The sequence below is a fragment of the Passer domesticus genome, chromosome 6 (assembly GCF_036417665.1).
Source record: "Passer domesticus isolate bPasDom1 chromosome 6, bPasDom1.hap1, whole genome shotgun sequence".
NCBI lineage: Eukaryota > Metazoa > Chordata > Aves > Passeriformes > Passeridae > Passer > Passer domesticus.
The window spans coordinates 23,920,986-23,940,001 of NC_087479.1; the positions used below are offsets into that span (position 1 = coordinate 23,920,986).

A 19,016-nucleotide genomic window follows, 5' to 3' on the forward strand; every position below is an offset into this window, starting at 1 on the left:
TTTATCTTCCCCTACTTGCACTGTTTCATACTAAGTCTAAAAAGCTTTGTTGTCCTCACTTATAAATCTAACATAGAAATTCCAAGTAGTTATTGGAATTTTTTGTTTTGGGCAAAAGATGTTAAAGTCAGCATGTGCAAATGCTATCTTTTGCCAATTATGATAGGGAAAACCTATTTTTCTTTAAATAGAAGCAAGTTTCATCTAAAACTGCATGTGTCACTGCTTAGTTGTGGTATAGTCAGACCCTTCAGAAAGTAGGACCGTATATATAGGCAGAGGAATCTTGCTATGTAGATGTAAAAAGTGGGGAATGACAAAGGAAAGTAGAAAATTGAAAATATACCTACAGAACACAGAACCTCTGAAAGAAATGCTGGATTTCAGTGTTGAGGCTTAGGTACTGACCAATGGAAAAAAGCTGAAGATTTCAGAAAAGACTTTTTTTTTTTTCCCTTTTGAGTTCTCTGGCACTCTGAAGAAACAGGATTTTGTATGTTCCTTCTAAACAAAGATACCAGACTTCATTATGTCTTATCTTCAGTAAAATCAACCCATATATCTTTGTTACTTTGGTCTGCTTGGATCAGGTAAGTTACATTAATTGTGGATATTTCCTCAGGAAAGCTCTTTTCTTGCATTTGTCCTGCTATTTCAGTGACCCCTTGTTGTTCTGGAAGACATTGAGAGAAGCCATTGTGACTTCTAGTAGTCACTGCAGTCTCAGAACACATTATGAACACTGGTATCTACTGTGGCCAACCTAAATGAAGAATCCCCAAAATTCAAGTCAACTATATAATGAAATATTGATGTAAATGTATTATATCAGGGGAAAATATGAATATAGGACCCAATTTGCAGCTATATTAAGAGAAAAAATGGATTGGAACAGAGGAGAATCTGCTTTGTTTTTCAGCAGAAAATATAATCAGGAATCCGTTTTGTGGACAGTTGCTCATATAAAATAGAAATATGCAGTTATTAGATAGAAAGAATTAAAATCAATGAATCACAGGAAAAAGTGGTTTAATGGCATAGTGAAAGAGGTACCTCTGTGAAGGAGGCTGACAGAGGAAGAATATATAAAGGAAGGGAAAAGCAAATGTCACAGAGAACAAGAAAGTCAACACATAAAAATTACACTGCAACAGCAGATGGAATGTTTAAGAGTATTGACTGTAGTGAAAGTTGAAGGCCATAGAAAGGGTTGGAAGTTGGACTTGCAATGCAGGTACCAGGCTGAATGGTTCTGTCCTCAGGCATCCATGGGCTTGTGCAGATACAATGTTCTATCTCTGTCAAAAGAATAATTTTGGGAATTCTATGGCTATTTTACAAGGGTTGTTAAAAGATTTTCTTCGTGTTCAGGACTTTCAGCAGTCTTTGAAAGAATGTGATGATCCCTGGTTACTACTTTTACACTGAATAGTAACTTTACTTTTACATCTCCTAAACAATCTCTTCCTTATATTGATGCTAGCTTATAAATAATATACTCTGTAGGATGCTTTTAGAAGAAATTGTTAATAAATCTAGAGGTGAAAATTCAGTTTTAAAAGGTGCTGTATTTTTTCCTATGTCTGCCCATCATCAGATAGTCAAAATATCCACTCAGTTCTTCTTTAAGTTTGTTTTTAATATGTTTAGGCTTTTTACATCTTCGTAAATCTACCATTACTAGTTGTGTCACATTACCATTCTCCCTTCCATATCTGAACCAAGGGAAGTTTAGGATGGATATTAGGAAAAATTTCTTCACAGAAAGATTTTTCAGCCTTTGGAACAGGTTGTCCAGGTAAGTGGTAGAGTCACCATCTCCTGTAGTTGTGGCACTTAGGGACATGGTTCAGTGGTGGACTTGGCAGTGCCAGGTTAAGGGTTGGGTTTGATGGTCTTAAAGGTCTTTGTCAACCTAAATTATTCCATGATTCTATGAAAATACTTGGTTGAGAAATGAAATGGTGTTTGGTAACACTGCAGATGTTCAAAATTATTGAGTCAGGCAGTGTTCATGATTGAAACTGTTCCTGCTTCTAGGAGCAGGAACCCATCTAGGAATACACTGTTCTTAGAGGGCAGACTCAGGGCTGAGGGTGGGAAGAGCTGGTTTTAAACTTCACAAATAGCAGTGGTCCCAGGGCTGTAAATCTGAGCTTCCTGCAACCTGGAACACACAAGTGTAATATGAAACTTGGATTCTGTCCAACTTTAGGATTTGTGCTTGGAACATCACAGTCCTAACTGCAACTTATATACTTTGTTTTTTAAATATGTGAGGGAAGCAATCATTTTAGTGTGAAGAAGAAAGAAGCTTAAATAGCTTATTATACACTTGTCACAGTATTCCCTTTCTAGGGTGGTACAGTGACAGTGCTTTGTATGACAAGATTGTTTTTTCTGTTTTTCCATGTTTTCCTTCTGAAAGGAGAGTGAAATTCTAGGATTTTTTTCAGTTACATAAAGAATGAGCCAAAGTTGTTTGTGATGAGTGCAAGTAATTGAAGTTTCTGAGATTGAACACATGACTGTAGAAGTAATCTCTTGAGTACAATTATTTCAAGATGGAACATGCTGATTGGAAATGAGCAGTGCAATTAGCAAGCAGGAAAAGATGATGATATGAACTTTCTCAGGGTCAGTAATTCCAGTCCAAGAATGGTTTTGTAGATTTGTGAAACTCCTTTTCTTGGCCCCCAGGCAGTAAGATGGTTTGGGATTTGTCCAGTAAGTGTTTAGCCCTGCTGAACATATGAATGGCTGTGTAATCTCTGTGGTGGAATCTTAGTGCAAGGGAGAAAATGGAAATGAAAACAATAAAATAAGCAGCAATGCACTAAGGAAGCTGAAATTTGTTTTGGAAAGAAGAAAAATGTCAGATGATAAAAGCTGTGAGGTATTAAAAGAAGCAGAATTATATAAACTATTGTGCTGTGAATCTTGGAAAAAAATTATTTTTATCCCTGACCTACTAATAATCTTGAAATATTTCAAACCACTGATGTTCAATAGAAACTCTTTCACTGTTATATTGGTCAACTAAGAAAAGGTACTGACAAATATATAAAGACGTTTCTCCCTTTGTGCCCCTTCTCCCTCTTTGTGGTTTTGGTCTGCACATTTTGCCTATGTGGATATGAGTATAGTGAAAAGTATGCCTTGTGAAAGCAGCCAATTAAAAAGTTATTGGGAACAGAGAAAGTAAGAGGCAATACAAAGACTTGTTTTTTTTCTGAGTTCCTCCTGGAGAGGACACGGTGACTGTCACTTTATTTGCTCTCTGTGGGTGTGGGTACTTTCTCCTCATTCATGCCCTGCTCCCCAGGATACTCTGCTGAATGGGTAGGGTACATTTTGATGATGAGAAGCCATGGGAAAGGAAATAGAGAGCATTCTGGGCAGGTTACAGAAAACATTCCCTGTTCTAGGTGAGGCGCTGAGGATTAATACAAAGAAACTATTCTCTTCTTGCCAAATGAGTCACTAGAAGCAGCCTCTGACACAATTCTGAACTCTTAATTTTCCCCTAGCACCCCAGGTCATGTTGTTCTCTGGTTGGTAGTTCTGGTCTGAAATTTTTGTTAACGGCCTTCTATGTTCTCAATCTCTGCAGAGTTCAAAACCATGTATGTGCTTTTTAATCACTTAGTACAACTTAATTTTTTAATTCTGTGGACTGAACTGTATAATTTTCTTAAAGAAAATACCCTGGTGAAAATGAATGATGTTGTTTATCTGTTCATTCAGTGTGTAAAATGGACTGGAGATGCAGGTATATTTTTAAATCAGTCATCCAGTAAAATGGAACTTATGTGTAATGCTTTCATATACCATAAGAAAAGAAGTAATTAGAATGAAAAAGTCAATCTGCAGTGAATAGCTGAACCAAGCTGTCATCTATAGATATTTAAAAGCTTATAAAAGCAAAAAATAAGTTAATCTAGGTTAAAAAGGCAAAATAACACCTACATTAATCCCATCAAGAGACCATGCCTCACAATCTTCATACATAGCAAGCCTTCTTAGCATTCCTGATGTGTTGACATGTATGAAGTATTGTTTCCAGGATGTCTGTTTAGACATCACATCTAAAGGCAGAATTTAATATGTGTTAGGATTCCATTTTCATGTAAGTAACTCCACTTTAACTGCAATTTTGGATTGAACAGTGACTAGTCATTATCTGAGTCATATTTTAATACCGTAGCAACTATGAATTTCGATAATACTTTAAAATAATAAGCAAATGCTATTTTAAATGCTGTTTCATGCCTTGGCTGTCACAGATGCAGAGGCTGGAGCAGACTACTGTCAAATATACAACATTAGCATATTGTTACCAAAGCTGTGTGGGAGGAAATACCATTCTGTATCACCTTTTCCAAGATGCAGTTTCCTGCCTTTTTTCTTCTACCTGGACCATAATTACATTTTTAGTACAGTCTTTTGCATATTCCTTCAGTGCACTTTCTATTTTGCTTACAGCCTTTCTCCTAATTGGAAGCAGGGACAGGCTTGATCTTCTCGTGCTTAATTTCTCTGTTCATTCCCACTTACAGGATGGGCAAGATGGCAAAAGAATGAATGATACTGAGGAAAGAGATAATATCATGCTGGAAGGGATATATTGCATTGGTTACTTCCGACAACCAAGGCAGATATCAAGGCAGAGCAGGCAAGGTAAGTATTGCTTGTATCTGTCAGGGCCTATTTTGGAAGATCCTGACCTTACTGAAGCCTTTTTACAGTCTGTGCAAACTCTCACAAGTAGCAGTCAAACACTTCTGCAAGTTATGAAATATTGCCTCTCAATAAATAATTTTTCACAATAGAAAATATACTGTTCTTTGGAATGTTATTGATGGATCCAGGCAGCAAATCTCAAATCCTGACCTTTGTTATCTCTTAGAATTCTGGTTTTACACCATTCCTTGAAAGCAGTGGTAATATTTGCATTTAAAAATGACTGTCTGTCTGGTGAATTAAGACTGGATTTACCACCAAAATTCTTCTCACAATGTTTTCACTCCCCCCACCAAAAGTAATCAACCAGCTGACCAAACCCAGAAGTCATTCACGTCCTATGCTCATGTAACTTTATTTTTATTGAAATAATTTTTTGTAGCAACTTTTACTTTGCATTCAGTTTCATTTTTAATAGACTTTTAACTTGCTTGTTCTGATTACTTATTTTACTTCTCTGGATATCAGATACAAATAATGCCATTTCTCTTCTCTGCTGTGATTAGCTGATAAGTTTGAGTAGCTGAACAGCTTTTAACCATAACAGGAAAATCCCAAGTATTTTCAGAGATTTCTGTTGGAAAAGAATCAGTTGTTACATGTCTACATCTTTCTCCTGAGATCAATAACTTCAGTACTTTTTCATTCACACTGCCCACCATGATTTGCTATTCAGATAGCCTAAGTATACCTGCTGTAAGTGAAAGCAAATATTAACACAAGTGTGGTAGTTTTCTTTTTAAATGGCAAACAGAGACTCGAGTTCCCTTTTGTCCGTGACCTTTTCCATAGCCTTAAATAGAATTCAACTCTTCCACTGAGTAATCAACATGAAGAAATAATGAGGCACACATGAAAAAAGTTAATATAACAAGGAAAAAGACTTTTTATCATAGCAACTGACAGTGCTATTTTATCATGTGGGAGAGAAAGCACGTGGATGTGTTTGTTAAAACCAGTTTATTGTTGTGGTATTAGTCAGATTAAGCAAAGACAGCACTGTGTAACTTGAAGAGCACAGCAGTAATGGCATTAATGAAAACTTAATTGTGAAACACCGGTTACCCTGTAGTGTTCTTTATTTTTTCTTTCTTTTTTTTTATTTTTTAAATTTTTACTTTCCCAAAAGGCTAGTCATATAATGGAAAATCACAGAACTAAACCACAGAATCACAGGCTGGGTAAGGCTGGAAGGGAGCACAGGGGGTCATCTGGTTCCACCTCCCTGCTCAAGCAGGGTCATTCCCAGAGCAGATGGCACAGGGCTGTGTATTCCAAACAGTTCTTGAATATCTTCAGTGAGGAAGATTCACAACCTCTTTGAGCAATCTGTTCCAGTGTGCACTCCTTCGTACAGTAAAGTTCTTCCTTGTGTTCCAAGGCACACTTTTGGCACAGGAAATTTTAGTCCAGGCTCATAGAATTCAGGAAGCTTATCGGCATTGAAAATAAGACCTTCAGTTAGAAACCCTGAGGCAAGTTTTTCCAGAACTTTCCATCCTGCAATACCCAGATGGCAAAAAACACACAAGAATAGAATTGTGTGGTGTCACTTAAGGTGTTTAGAGTCCCATGAATTGCAAATCTAATAATATTGCCAGTAAATGTAGTTATTCTGTTTCAAACTGTGGAAATTGTATTATTAACAAACAGCTTCAAGGCTTTCTGAGACCTTTATATGTCTTGATATGTTCTGTTTTAATATCGTTGACTGCTACAAGTAATCCTTTTGTTATACTCCTCTTGGCTTTGAAGCAGAAATTCAATGCTGGTGTGCCACAGAAGACAACTATCTTTCAGTGTCTGTTTCAGGATTTTCAGTTGTGAGTTGAACAGATACTCCAAATTACTTATTATACTTCAGTGATTCCCAGAAAATCAATGATAGAAAATGATATAATAGAAGTAAAAGTAGAAGTAAAAAAATTTAAAAAATGCTAAAGTAAAAGGAAATTCTACTCCTCTGAATGTTGTTGTTTTCATATAGTTGTTGCTATGAAAATTGCTGTACTATGAATACACTTCCTCTGACTAGCAATGGTTCAAGTGTGTACTCATCAGGCAGGACAACAGAGATAATTTAGTCTTGATGATTATTCCATTGTCATTAGTAATGGAAACATAAAGGAAATAAGTTCTCTGCATTTTTGGATTGAGGGTGGGGAGGTGGGGGAAGAAAAGGAACTAGGAAAATACCATCAGCTCATCAGCAAGGGGTACAAAAATCAGAATAATTAACAGAAGAGGCTGTTAAAGAGGGTTTGCAGAAAAAAAAAAAAGGAATCACAGCATAAGATTTTGTTGACTTAAAGTGTGTGGTTATTCTTTTGAGGCAAGGGCTAGAACCAAGCAAGCAAAGTTTTGAAAGCTCACTATTCAGAGGATATTCAACTACTTGTACCAAAAAGCTCTATCCATTTATTCCAGTTCTTCTGTGCCTGTTTTTTAGTCAACTCTTGATCTGTGAGAAAAATTTCCTTTTTGTCTTATGGTGTCTTTAGATTATCTCAGAGCTTTGAAGAACAAAATTAACAAAGAAGGAGGAAAAGGGAGAGACAGAGACATTTTTAACAAGGTAGAGGAGAATGGAAGTAGTGTGTAGGAAAGATCTGTGCATGTAACTAAAAATTTCATTCTACTCATATATGATTCTGGGAGCTGAGTAATCATGTGGCAAAACTTAGCAATGACACTAGATTTTCAAAGCAGTCAGATGAAAGGTGAGTGTCAAAAGTCTCAGCTTTTGTGTTATCATCACTTACTGTGTATGGGTCAGGAGTTTTCAGGTATTTATTACTGCCCACTAAAGATCTTATCATCACTGGCTTTTGTACTATGAAGTACGAGGGAATAGTAGGAAAGAAGCAAACAGAAAATCTGAGGTAACCCTTATGTCTTTTTCTAAAATTGTGTCTGTTCCATCTTATGATTTGAGTCCCCTCTTCTCATGAGAAAATTTAAACAGTATGGAGGTCTTCTGTGTTGAAGAGAGAGAAGATAGACACAGAAGGGATAAAAAACTCAGATAAATACAATAATCATCCACTGTTGAGTATAAGGGCTATCCAACAGAAGATTTTACTAAACAACAGAAATGCAGAATTTTTGCATAGTTTTGAAAATCTTATCAAGATTTTCCACAGGACTCCAGAAATTAAGAGAGATGAGCAATTGTGAAAATCAACATTAGAAAGATTTCTCAAATTCTATTAAATACAATGCTAAAGTGTCTGGCTTGAGAACCAAAATCATATCGCTAAACTTACTATATTCTTACAGACCCTTGCTCCTAGGACCAAGGGATGACTTTTCGTGGTTCAATAAGTCTCCACTTTATGAATAGAAGTGAAAGAAAATGAAGGAAACTGTTAAAAATAGCCCTGAAACTCCACCCTGTCCTAGTTCATAGATCCAGTGATAGAAGGAAATTTTTTCTAAACACTGCTGTCCAGATACAATTGTGTCTTCCAGGTTAAGGCAAACAGAGTGTGTGGATGTTATAGCCAGGTAGTTTATTTCCTAACTCTCTACATTCTTGTGTGCTTTATCCCATAAGGAAAGAGCAGAAATTCCTTAGAATGCATGTAAAGCCTATATCTGCATGTACCTTTCTGTGTGCATCATTCAAATGAATTCAAATTCCTGAAAAGTTCAGCTGTATGCCAGCAAATTTTTACCTTTTGTGCTTAGAGCCCCAGATTTACATGAGGACCCTGTGCTCTGAGCCCAAATCCAAAATGGGGAAATTTGCATTTCAGGAAAGTATATGGGTGAGAGAGAAGAACTTTGAGCCTCCTTCAGCTTGGAACTGTTGCACCCAGACCTGCAGTGCAGACGGCTTGGGCTACCCCTCTGGTCTCTCCTTTCTTTAGAGAACAGATGGGGAAACACCTCTTGCCAGAAGAAAGGGTACCCAAACCACTGGATTCTACTGCTTACTCTTTTTATAGATCAGTTGGGAAGGGGTGGAAATGGCTTTTGGGATCAGGAGGGAGGAAAGAGTATTTACCTGCTCTCTAATACTTCTGAGAGCTTCAGCAGTCTGGATTTTTGAATCAGGACTTGGCAGCAGGTACCTTTGCTGCACTGAGGCAAGGAATAGTTGCTGCTGAGACTGGACAATGTACGTTACTTCTTTGGTTCTCCTGGATCCTGGACATAGCCAGATACTGCTGCTGAGGTCAGAGCATCCTGATATGACAGAGCAAGACAAAAGCTGTGACATAAACCTGTCATATCAAATTAATTTCTTGAATGTGGAGGGAGAGTATTTGCTCACTTAAAAGACACAATAAACCCCGAGGTTGCTCACAAGGTGTGTTGGTGATCTGCTGTGCCAAGGGCTGAGGGGCAATGGAGAAAGGGGGGGATGCAAGACATAAGGAAGGAAACTGCACAAAGGATAACAAGAGGAAGGTACAAGTTTGAAATGAGCAGATACATGTCACTAGGAAGAGCTAGTGTGCCTAGGTCTAAAATGTGCTTTTTGGCTTTTTATCAGTTGCAGGTCCTCTCTGTATGTGCTTCCTACAGCTGAAGAATAGCAGCCTAATGCCTCCTGCTAGGCATCTGCTGAGCAGCTCTGGATGCAGGAGATGAGCAATGACTTTGCACATCTCCATGCAGACTGACCCTTTCTGAAGTTTGCTTGGCAATCTGTCTTTTTGCATAGATTTTCTGAGATTCATTTACGCAGGGAGAATTTTGATATTTGTAAAAACATAACATGCTTTTAAAATAAAAGTAATCTGCTTTTCTATGCTGGTTCTATACATATACTCTCAATTAGTGCCGTAAAGAGAAGTAAGTGCCTAAAAAAACATACTTATGATTTCATTTGATTAGTGAAATTTGCAGCGCAAAGTACAAATAATCTTAAAACTTTCCACTGGCCTCATATGAAGAAGAGTAGATTTTAGCATTTTGTGTGTGTGTATGCTACGGGAAACTGATGGTGATAGTCTCTTGTTGAAAAACAGCTCAGTTTTGGTCCAGAGCATATGTGAACATACTGTCTCTCAGCAATTAAATCAGTGCTCATATGCTCTTTTTATGACAAGAGAATTTGTAAATATTAGTAGTCTATTATGAAGCATTCTTGGGGAAGAAAACCAGGCTGGCATAAGTTTCTTGCTGTTTCACTGTCAGAAATAATTAAATACTATTTTTTAATTTAAATTATTAATAATAATAGTTTGTGCAGAATTTCTTGGAGCAGATTTACCCTTTAAAAGTGTTTAATGTTTTTTGCTTTATTTGAGATAAGGTTCACATATTACTGTAAAAGAAATGTTAGTTTTGCTTATGTGATATCCCTTAAACAGTAGAATTAAAATAAATATTGACTACAGTTGTAGCAATGGCTATAGCAGTACATGCAAAATGTACAGCAGTCCAGCTAAACTAAGTAAAATTATCCAGTATAATGATCTGGTGATTTCCAGTAGTATTTAAAAACCAACACAAATATAAGCAACTTAATGTTGATGTCAGGTAAACAAAACAAAGTGAAATTTAATAAAAACTCAACAAATAATTGCATCCTTAACCTCAAGTATGGTTACTTAATCATGGCATGAAAAACCTTCACACTAGAATGATGATGATGTATAGTAGCTCTGATCCAGATAAAATATATTTTTCTGGGTGCAGGGTAAGGTACTAAGACAGTAGTCAGACTGTTGGTGGTAATGTGCAGGTGAAACATACTGAATTAATACTTGCTATCTTAAAGTCTTTTAACAATTATTGTGATGAATTATACATATTTGAAAATTGATTCAGAGGGCTAAACTGAGTTTTATGCCAGACACTTAAAAGAGAGAACCAGTCTTGCAGTCCCAAAGAAGCAGTTTCATCCAAGAGATGCTGAAGAATTCTCCAAAAATTTCCATTTTTGGAGAAAAATTCTGGTTGCATTAGTAATTAGTTATAATTAAAAAATTTTTTTTCCATTCCTTTCTCCTTTTTCATCCCTCTTCTGCTGCTCCCACATCGTGATGTCCATTTCTGTCCTGAGCTGTTGATCATACTGACAATTTCATTTACTATAATTCATGTATTTCTATCCTCCATCTGTGTCATGTTTTCCTTCTGGGCCAGCAGCCTATTGTCTTCCTCTTGGACCAGTCTAGAGACTTTGCAGTGCTGCTTCCTGCAATGCTTGTTCTCCTTAAAGACCAAAACAAACAAAAGTTTTAAATTCAAACAAACCACACAAATTAGCAAAATATTCAGAGACCACCTAAAAATTAGTCACACTCTGTTATGTTTCCTTCATGTGGAGACATAACTTATTCACTATTTTTATTTCAGTGTGTCTAGGTGTCCTCTTCACATGTTCAGTTCTTATTTGGGAAAGAAACCTTCTTCACTTGGTTCTCCTCTGTGATATTCCAGAGGCTCACACTCCCCACTGCTATTACACCAGTGCCACCTTCTGCTCCAATGTGCTTGAGTTGACAGGTGCTAAAATCTGAGACAACAGCTAAGCTTTCAAAAGTAGAGCTTATAAACATTTCAAAACTCCTTGAACTTCCAGAATTATTATTAGCATCTTATGACACCCTTGGAGACTACACCAGAGTAGTCTGCAGTCTGACTGCAGTTCCCTCCCCATCCTCCACCTCCAAATCAACAAAACTTTTAAAGAATGAAGTTCTTCCTTGATCTCCTTTGCTATTGAGTTATGCTCTGTGGCAGTTCATAGCAATTTTTAAACTAATGCATCAGGCAGACTGTATTTCTGTGATCATTTCTAGCCTTCAGTTTTTGCAGGAATCTCATTCATATCCAAATGAATGTGCCCTATTTGTTGAAATCTTCAATATGCTGAGAAAGGGTAAATCATAGGGGTTAAATTAAGAATATTAATAAGGGTACCAAATATGAAAAATTATGGCACTGCTCTGTAAGTGGATTTTAATGCGAGGAAAAAAAAAATCAGTATGTCCTTCATCCATATATTTTGTAGGAACAGTGATAGATAATAACATATTTAAGAACAGAGCATGTAATGCAGTCTTCTAAGCATTTTAACCTGCTATTATATTTTTTCCCTCTATTTTAAAGTTGCATATTTTACCTGACAATCAACCCGTTTAGATGAAGCTCCTTTTCATTTTATTCTGCTTTGTCAGTTGGAAGCTTAGTACTTTAGCAAATCTTACAGTATCTGATTTTTCTTTTGACGGTTGAAATCACAGAAAACTCTCCCCATTATTTCCGTGTATTTGGATTACCAAAGAATTGGAATGTATTCAAATGTTATATTGATTGGAATAATAACCATAGAATTGCTAGGTTTGGAAAGAAACTCTGGGATCATTGTGCCCAGCCATTAACCCAGAGCTACCACGTTCACCACTAAACCATGTCTGCAAGTGTCCCATTCACAAGCTTTTTTAAACACTTCCAGGGATGGTGATTCCACCACAAATAATGATGATAATGATATAAAAAACCCCAAACCAATAACTTTAAACAACCCTGCCAGTGATGTATCACTTTCAGAGCAAACTTGGACTGCTTCAAGTATGGTACTTTTCTGCTCTCTCTTCCTATCTTGCTGATGCTTAGATACCATGGAAGGAAACTTGTCTCTATAAGCGCTCTTTATTGGTACCCTCATCTTATTTTTACTGATAGCACTCTTCCTCCCTTTAAAAGCTGAATTTCAAAGAATTTCTTAATAAAATGAAGCTACTTAAAATATTAATAAATCTTGGTTTTATAGGTTGTCTACATTGTGAGATCAAGCTCTATGAACCTTGCTCTCTTTTGCACTCTCGAGTCTTAGTTTTGGGGAATTGCTCTTCTTTTTAAGTTGAAAGCTTTTCACTATTAATAGTTTAGAATATACTAGGGCCAATGACTAACTGGAAACTGGAAAGTGAAGTTGGACAGTAGGAGTAACAAGGGCAGTAGAAGATTTTATAGCACTGTGTATCAAAGCTGAAGGCTAAAGCCTTATCTAACCTATACTCGTGGTATGGGGAGAGGAGCAAAGATATGAACTACACAGAACTTGCTTTTTTTTCTGATGCTGCAAGTGGGGGAGGAAGGGAAGATGGTTATTTTTCCTAGGAGTAGCTAGCTTGATTCTGGCAATGGCTGTTCCATATACCCAAACTACCCTAAAATGAAGACCACTTGTATATGCAAGCAAATGCCTAATCTTCAGAAGTGCCATGTATGTAGCAACTCTCTTGAGAGCAAAATGACTGATAGACAACACAAAATCTTTATGGTAGCTCTGGTGCTTAGTATACGATCTTGCTGATTTGATTTTAACTTCAAATACTTTTCTTTCCTGTATTGGCTATTATTTCAATGCGAAATTCAGTAAATAATACTCGATTTTTTTAACGCTGACAAATTTTGGTAATTCCAAATGCTCATGGAAAATTTAAATGCCTAGTTAAAGCTTTTAACACTATGATCCTGATGGTTCAATGTCATAAGCAACTTACTAAATTATTTTTGTCAGAAAAAAGTGCAAACATGTAAGATAGTTCTGCAGACTAATTTGTGGAACTGGGTCTTGCTTCACAAAGATCACTTTTGAGAAGTACTGATTAAATTGAAGCAGATTTCACTTAAATAATTTTCTGCTCAGGGGATAATATAAAAATTTATTTTGGCAACTTATTTTTAACTTCTAAGCTGCATTCCATATGCACTTCCACACATAATCCCTGCTTAAATTTTGAAAGGCAATGTACAGAAAGTCATATAACTAAATAATGAGGATTTAATTTTGTATAAACTGTAAGTAGAACATGCATGCTACTTTAAACTTGTTCCCTACCATAGATTTAGATCAAATTGGCTTTCTTACTATTCCTATCTTCATATTCTCAAAACGAAACTAGTGATAAAATATAGAGTTCTTAAAAGGCAATAGGACAGATACATCTGCTCAAATATTTGGATAGACTTGTATTGAAAAGGGAAATGAGACTGAACATTCTTTCATGTCAGTGGTCATTTGCTGTTAGCTTTTATTTCTCAGATGTTGTTGTGAGGGGAGCTGCTTAAAACCTCAAAAGTATTCTGGCTTCAGGGACGTTCTTCACAAGTAATTGCATTGTTCCATTGGCACATGCTGCTACAGAACTGGCAACAGTGATACAGTTTAGACACAAGGAATTGCCTGGATCACTTGATCGTGTGGTAGAGCAAAAATTTCTGGTGCAGGCAGTGTGTAGTCCTTGAGCAGTTTAAGGGCAACTGCTGCTGTTGGTGCAGTGTGTGGGAAGGTGGATAATGCTTCCTTCAATTGCCATGGCAGCATGGTTCAGCTCTCCAGGGCCTTCCTGTTATTCACTGTCACGCTTCCACCCTTTTCCAAGGCAGAATTAGCTTACTTTAATCTCTTCCTCAAGGAGGGTTCTTGTTCTGGGCACACAGCTATGGAAAAACATTAAAAAATAATCTCTAAGGAATTTCAGCCTGAATGCCTGGAAATACTCAGTATGAGGCACGGCTAGTGATTAGAAATATATCTGGCAGAGACTATGGGATTTCTCTATCAGTCAGCTTCCCTCTTTGTGAACACAGGCAGGTTCATATCAGCATTCATATAATTTTGTCTTTACTGCTGCTGCTTCTAAGCATAAAGACTAAAGACTTCAAATGGTGTTTTTCTTGCTGGCCTTCCTAGCAGATGCTCCCATGGCACTAGGATCTGGGAGCCTCAATATGATGAATTAGTCTCCCCTTCCAATATCTTTATAGGCTGAAGATACCAACTCAGAAGAATTTCATTAGTTTCTTTCCCCTTGTGTGTGTTCTTTCTTTTTCTAATGTTTTAGTCTTCAGCCTTATGAGAAGGTTACATAAAGTTTACCAATATTTGTAAGCATAATGCTGGCTAGTAAAACAAACCTGGCTACAAAAGTCTTCTCATCTTGGTAGAAAAGGATAATAGGGAATCAGGATTAAGCAGGACTCTTCTAAACTTCAATCCTGCAACCTAGCAAAGATATTAGATATATCTAATTTAGCAAACCCATTTGTAATATTGCTATAATTTGAAAATAAGGTGTAGCCATATAAGGAATGGCAGGTAACTGCAGGAATCCCTACAAGGAGAAACAGTGGTCCCTAATGTTCTCTTCCTTTTGGCAGTGAACTCCTTTGTTATGGGTGAGTAGAATGCTGCATCAATTGACTTTGGTCAGAAATATACAAGAATTCTCAATTCATGAATATTTGCTATTTTTCCCTGCTCAAATTTACATATTTACTTTTACCTGAATGAATGAGTGAGATATTTAGTGGAACCTATTATGGATGTAGAATATTTTTTGTAAATAGGAAAAAATATGAATACACCCTTATTTTCTTTCCTGTAGTTGACTAGATGAACTTACAGGAAACTGGAGTAGTTCAATGACTGAGTGTTAAACCACTGTTTCTTCTTAAGAGGCACAACCAGTAAGTACACATCTCTTGTGTTTATAAAGTTTTTGTGAACCTTAATGGATACTGAGATTTGCAGAGCAGCAGAATCAGTCAGCAGCTATTTGTATTAGGTAAGAAAATGTTAATTTAATTTTTTCAATCACACAGAATGAGATATATTTGCTACAGATGAAAGATTTTTAATTAAAGGTATTTCAAAATCAAAGTTTTGGCAAGTGAGTAGTCTACTGCAGCTGATTAGAAGGGTCATACTTTCAAATATTAGGGCATTTTTATCACCAGAGGGCACTATCCTTCCAGGCTAAGATTAAACTGTTTTTATATGGGTTTACATATTTTTTTCTAATCTAAGAAAAAGGATCTCAGGCAATACCATTGGGGTTTTTTCTTATGTATATGTTCATTTAAATAGCTTCATTCTGATCATCCCCTCATTTAAGTTTTCCATATTTCTATATGAAGAAATATCCAGGTTGATGTTGGACTAGTTTAAGAAACCCCAAAGGATTTGCAGAGAATGAAAAAGATATATGTTGTTGTGCACTGGCAGAGACCTCTTTGTTGCAATCCAGCTGCCATTATAGGAACAGACCTGCGTTTGAAAATATTTGAAAAATACTTTGAGCAGAGTATTCCCTCCTGTCTCCCCACTGAAGGATTCTTTAGGCTGCTGGTCTGTTTTTATTGTCTCCAACCAACTAGTGCTCAGCAGCTGGCAGGAGAGGCAGCTTGTGAGTAATGCTGACCTCACCCCAGCATGAAATGCTCCTTTTTGCAGGTGGCTCCTGCTGGGATTTTCTCTTGCTGACTGTTATGTTCCAGTGACCAGCACTGCACAGATTCCAGTTGCTAGTTGTCCTCCTCTCAAGGGAGTATGGGAGAGAGTAAAAGTCACAACTGATTTAGTGGTGGCCACATAGCAGCAACAGTCTGCAGCAACATGAATCCAAGATGTTTTCTTGTAGCCTACAATGATATTTAGCCTTTTGTATGTAGTATTATGCACTAGAAGCATTCATGCTATGAATATATATCTGATCTTTAAGTGTTTTATTTGTATACTGCCTATAATCATGTAATTCTCTTATTAACCAGACAAGACTTTAATTAGTATTTTGGACTACAGACATCTTTCTTGTTGGTGTCATTACTAGCTATGTGTTAGCTCTTCCCAAGTTCTGGTAAATCAGCTGCATGGGAATAGCAGTAAGACACCACATCCCTTAGATTTGCCTGCATTGCATTAGCTGTGTTACAATTCTGGACTGAATTCCTTTCTCAAATTTTCCAGAGGTTATGTTCTTGAACTGATATTAAAAGTCACCTCATTCCTAGCAACGATGAGCACCCACAGCTCTTGCCTGCAACAAGATACTTGTAATTGTCAAGTTATTAATCCAAACTTGAGATTGACAGAAAGAGAGACAAGAGTGGAAATGGTTCAGTGCTCTTTGTTGCCTTGCACATCATTACTATTTAGTTCCAAGTAGTGATGAAAGATACTTCAAATTTAAGAAGAATAAGAGACCATAGCTCTCCAATCCTACACAATTTTGTGTTTAACCTGTAGCAGCAGGCTATGTACAAAGGAAGGAGTTCTTGGTGTTATGTGATGGAAGCTTCCACAAAAGAAGCACCACTTGTGCAATGATTGCCTTTATTTCTGGTCCTGTGTGTTTACTCTTGATCTGGATATTGGTATCTTCAAAACAGGGGCAAAGAATGATGCTGTTGGAGCTTTTTCTTCCTGCAGGCCACTGCCTAGGAGAAGAACAGACAGCAAGAAAACCTGCTCTCCTGGTTGACTGCAAATAGGATATTTCTTTTAAGGGCAAAAGAAGGATTCACTTTGTGGGAGGGAACTCTCATAAGGAATGGTCTGAAAGGAAAAAGGAATTTAATTAACCTTTACTACCACAAAGTTTCCCATGGTGTTGATGGGAATGTCTTTTAGTAAAGCAGTAAAGCAGATCAGGTGAAACAATCTTTTCTCTGAGAATGGCCTCTTAGCATCAGGCCTCAGTATGTCGCTTATGCCTGATGGGTTCCTATGGCTGACTCCTTATTTTCCTGAGTGCTTGATCTGCTTTTGGCTGGTCAGAACAATAGCTCTAAATCCAGGGCTATCACAAACCACCATGTACAGTCACAGGGAACTGCTTGCACAGAGCAACATGGGATTTGTCTTCCCATAGGAGTTTTGCAAGCAAAAAGATTAAAACAACAATGCTTAGATGCACACAGCCTTATCTAAATCTGGCTATTCTTTGCAAGCTTAGGCAGGTCCTTGCTGTCCAGTTACAATCTGCTTCTCTGCAGAATCTCTTTTTTCTATACTGTGGTTTTTCAACTGTTTCCAAGTTCTGTTTACATTTTCTGCTGAAGATTTCCTGTTCAGAAAAACAGCTTTTCTTCATGCTTTTAATCTTCTTGAAGAAGAAGCTGTAGAAAAGCATCAAAGGACACATAGCTTTAATTTGCTACATGATTACAAACACCAGTGGCCTTTGGTTCTAGTTCTCCAAAAACCACTCAAGCTGATGCAACTCCTTGGTTAACTCTTACCTGATTATTGAAATGATCAAAACAGTGGAGATGAAACATTTGTTAGGCCTATATTTGTCTTACCATACCACAATATCAAAACCAGGAATCTGTTTTTCAAAGTATTTCTAGCAATGATGTAATTAAATGGCTGGGGGTATTCTAACAGTCTACACTTACAGTAACAAATGTCAAAATGATTGTACTTTCTCTATTCAGGAAAAGCTCTAAAGTATTTTTCAAGAGGTCTTATCCTTTACTTATTTTATGAATAAAGTGAGTGGTATAATTATTTTCATTTGGAGAGAGCAGATTTGAGCAAACTGTAACCACTTCTAAAAATCCTAGTTTCTGAAGAACTTCCAAATAATATTATAGTACCTTGCATAATACCTTATGTTATTAATGTCCCCAGAACTTTGCAGTCACTGGTATTTTCTTCAGTGAGGATGACACTATCTTGCTCTGAAAAATATCTTGCATTTGGCAATGTGGGTGACTAGTGTTTGAGAACACGTCTTTTCTAATGCATAGTAGAACTTTCAAGATTTTAGCAAACTGAAAAGATAAGATTTTGTCTTTAAAAATCCAAAATGAAACAGAAACCACCTTTACAGAAAGGAATTCTTGAACCCTAGCATCCATATAAAGATAGTTGTTCACGTCAGTGAGCAGTACAGTTGGTTTTGTACCGTTTGCAGCATTTGTCACTGACTTCTGTAGCAAATGGACACAACTTTCTGGATACAACTAGAGTGTCTCTCATTTCATAAATATGTATGTTTGTGTATGTGATAGAGAGATATATGTGCATGTGTATGTGTGTAGCTGCATGAAATTATCTCTCTCAGTCACTGAATGTAGCATTGTAAGGCTGCATGATTAAAAGTGTTCAGTGAGAGTTCTTTACTGTTTAAATATCACATTGAGGTGGGCAGACTTTAGAAGGAGACTTCAATCTTCAAAAAAAAAGAAATTCATTAAGTGCTCTCAATACTTTTCTTCCCCAAGAAGACAGCAGTGGTGAAACCTGCTTGTGGTTTTGGCGTTTAACAGCTACTTTGTATTTAACATCTCAACAGCAAAATTGCAATTCATTGTATGAGTTCTTGGAGTGACCCAGCTTGAATATGCCAAAGAATTGTTAAGGATTTGCATACTTAATGATGGAATCTTCCTTCTGCCTTTCTGTTTCTCTGTGGCAGCAGATGCTGTTGATATATAAAGGAAATGCATCTTGAGTTTGAGACTGTGCAATTTTCAGGATTGTTTATAGATTCCCTCCCTAGCTTTAAATGAGG

The 19,016-nt window shown here is 36.9% G+C and overlaps 1 long non-coding RNA gene across 1 annotated transcript in view; it reads left to right on the plus strand.

The window, feature by feature from the left end:
- The first annotated feature begins 4,172 nt into the window (after positions 1–4,172).
- LOC135302899 (uncharacterized) overlaps positions 4,173–19,016 on the plus strand; it is a 40,855-nt gene continuing 26,011 nt past the window's right edge. Inside the window, exon 1 of the long non-coding RNA XR_010364453.1 lies at positions 4,173–4,680. This is a non-coding gene — a long non-coding RNA (uncharacterized LOC135302899). The remainder of the gene's footprint in view (positions 4,681–19,016) is intronic.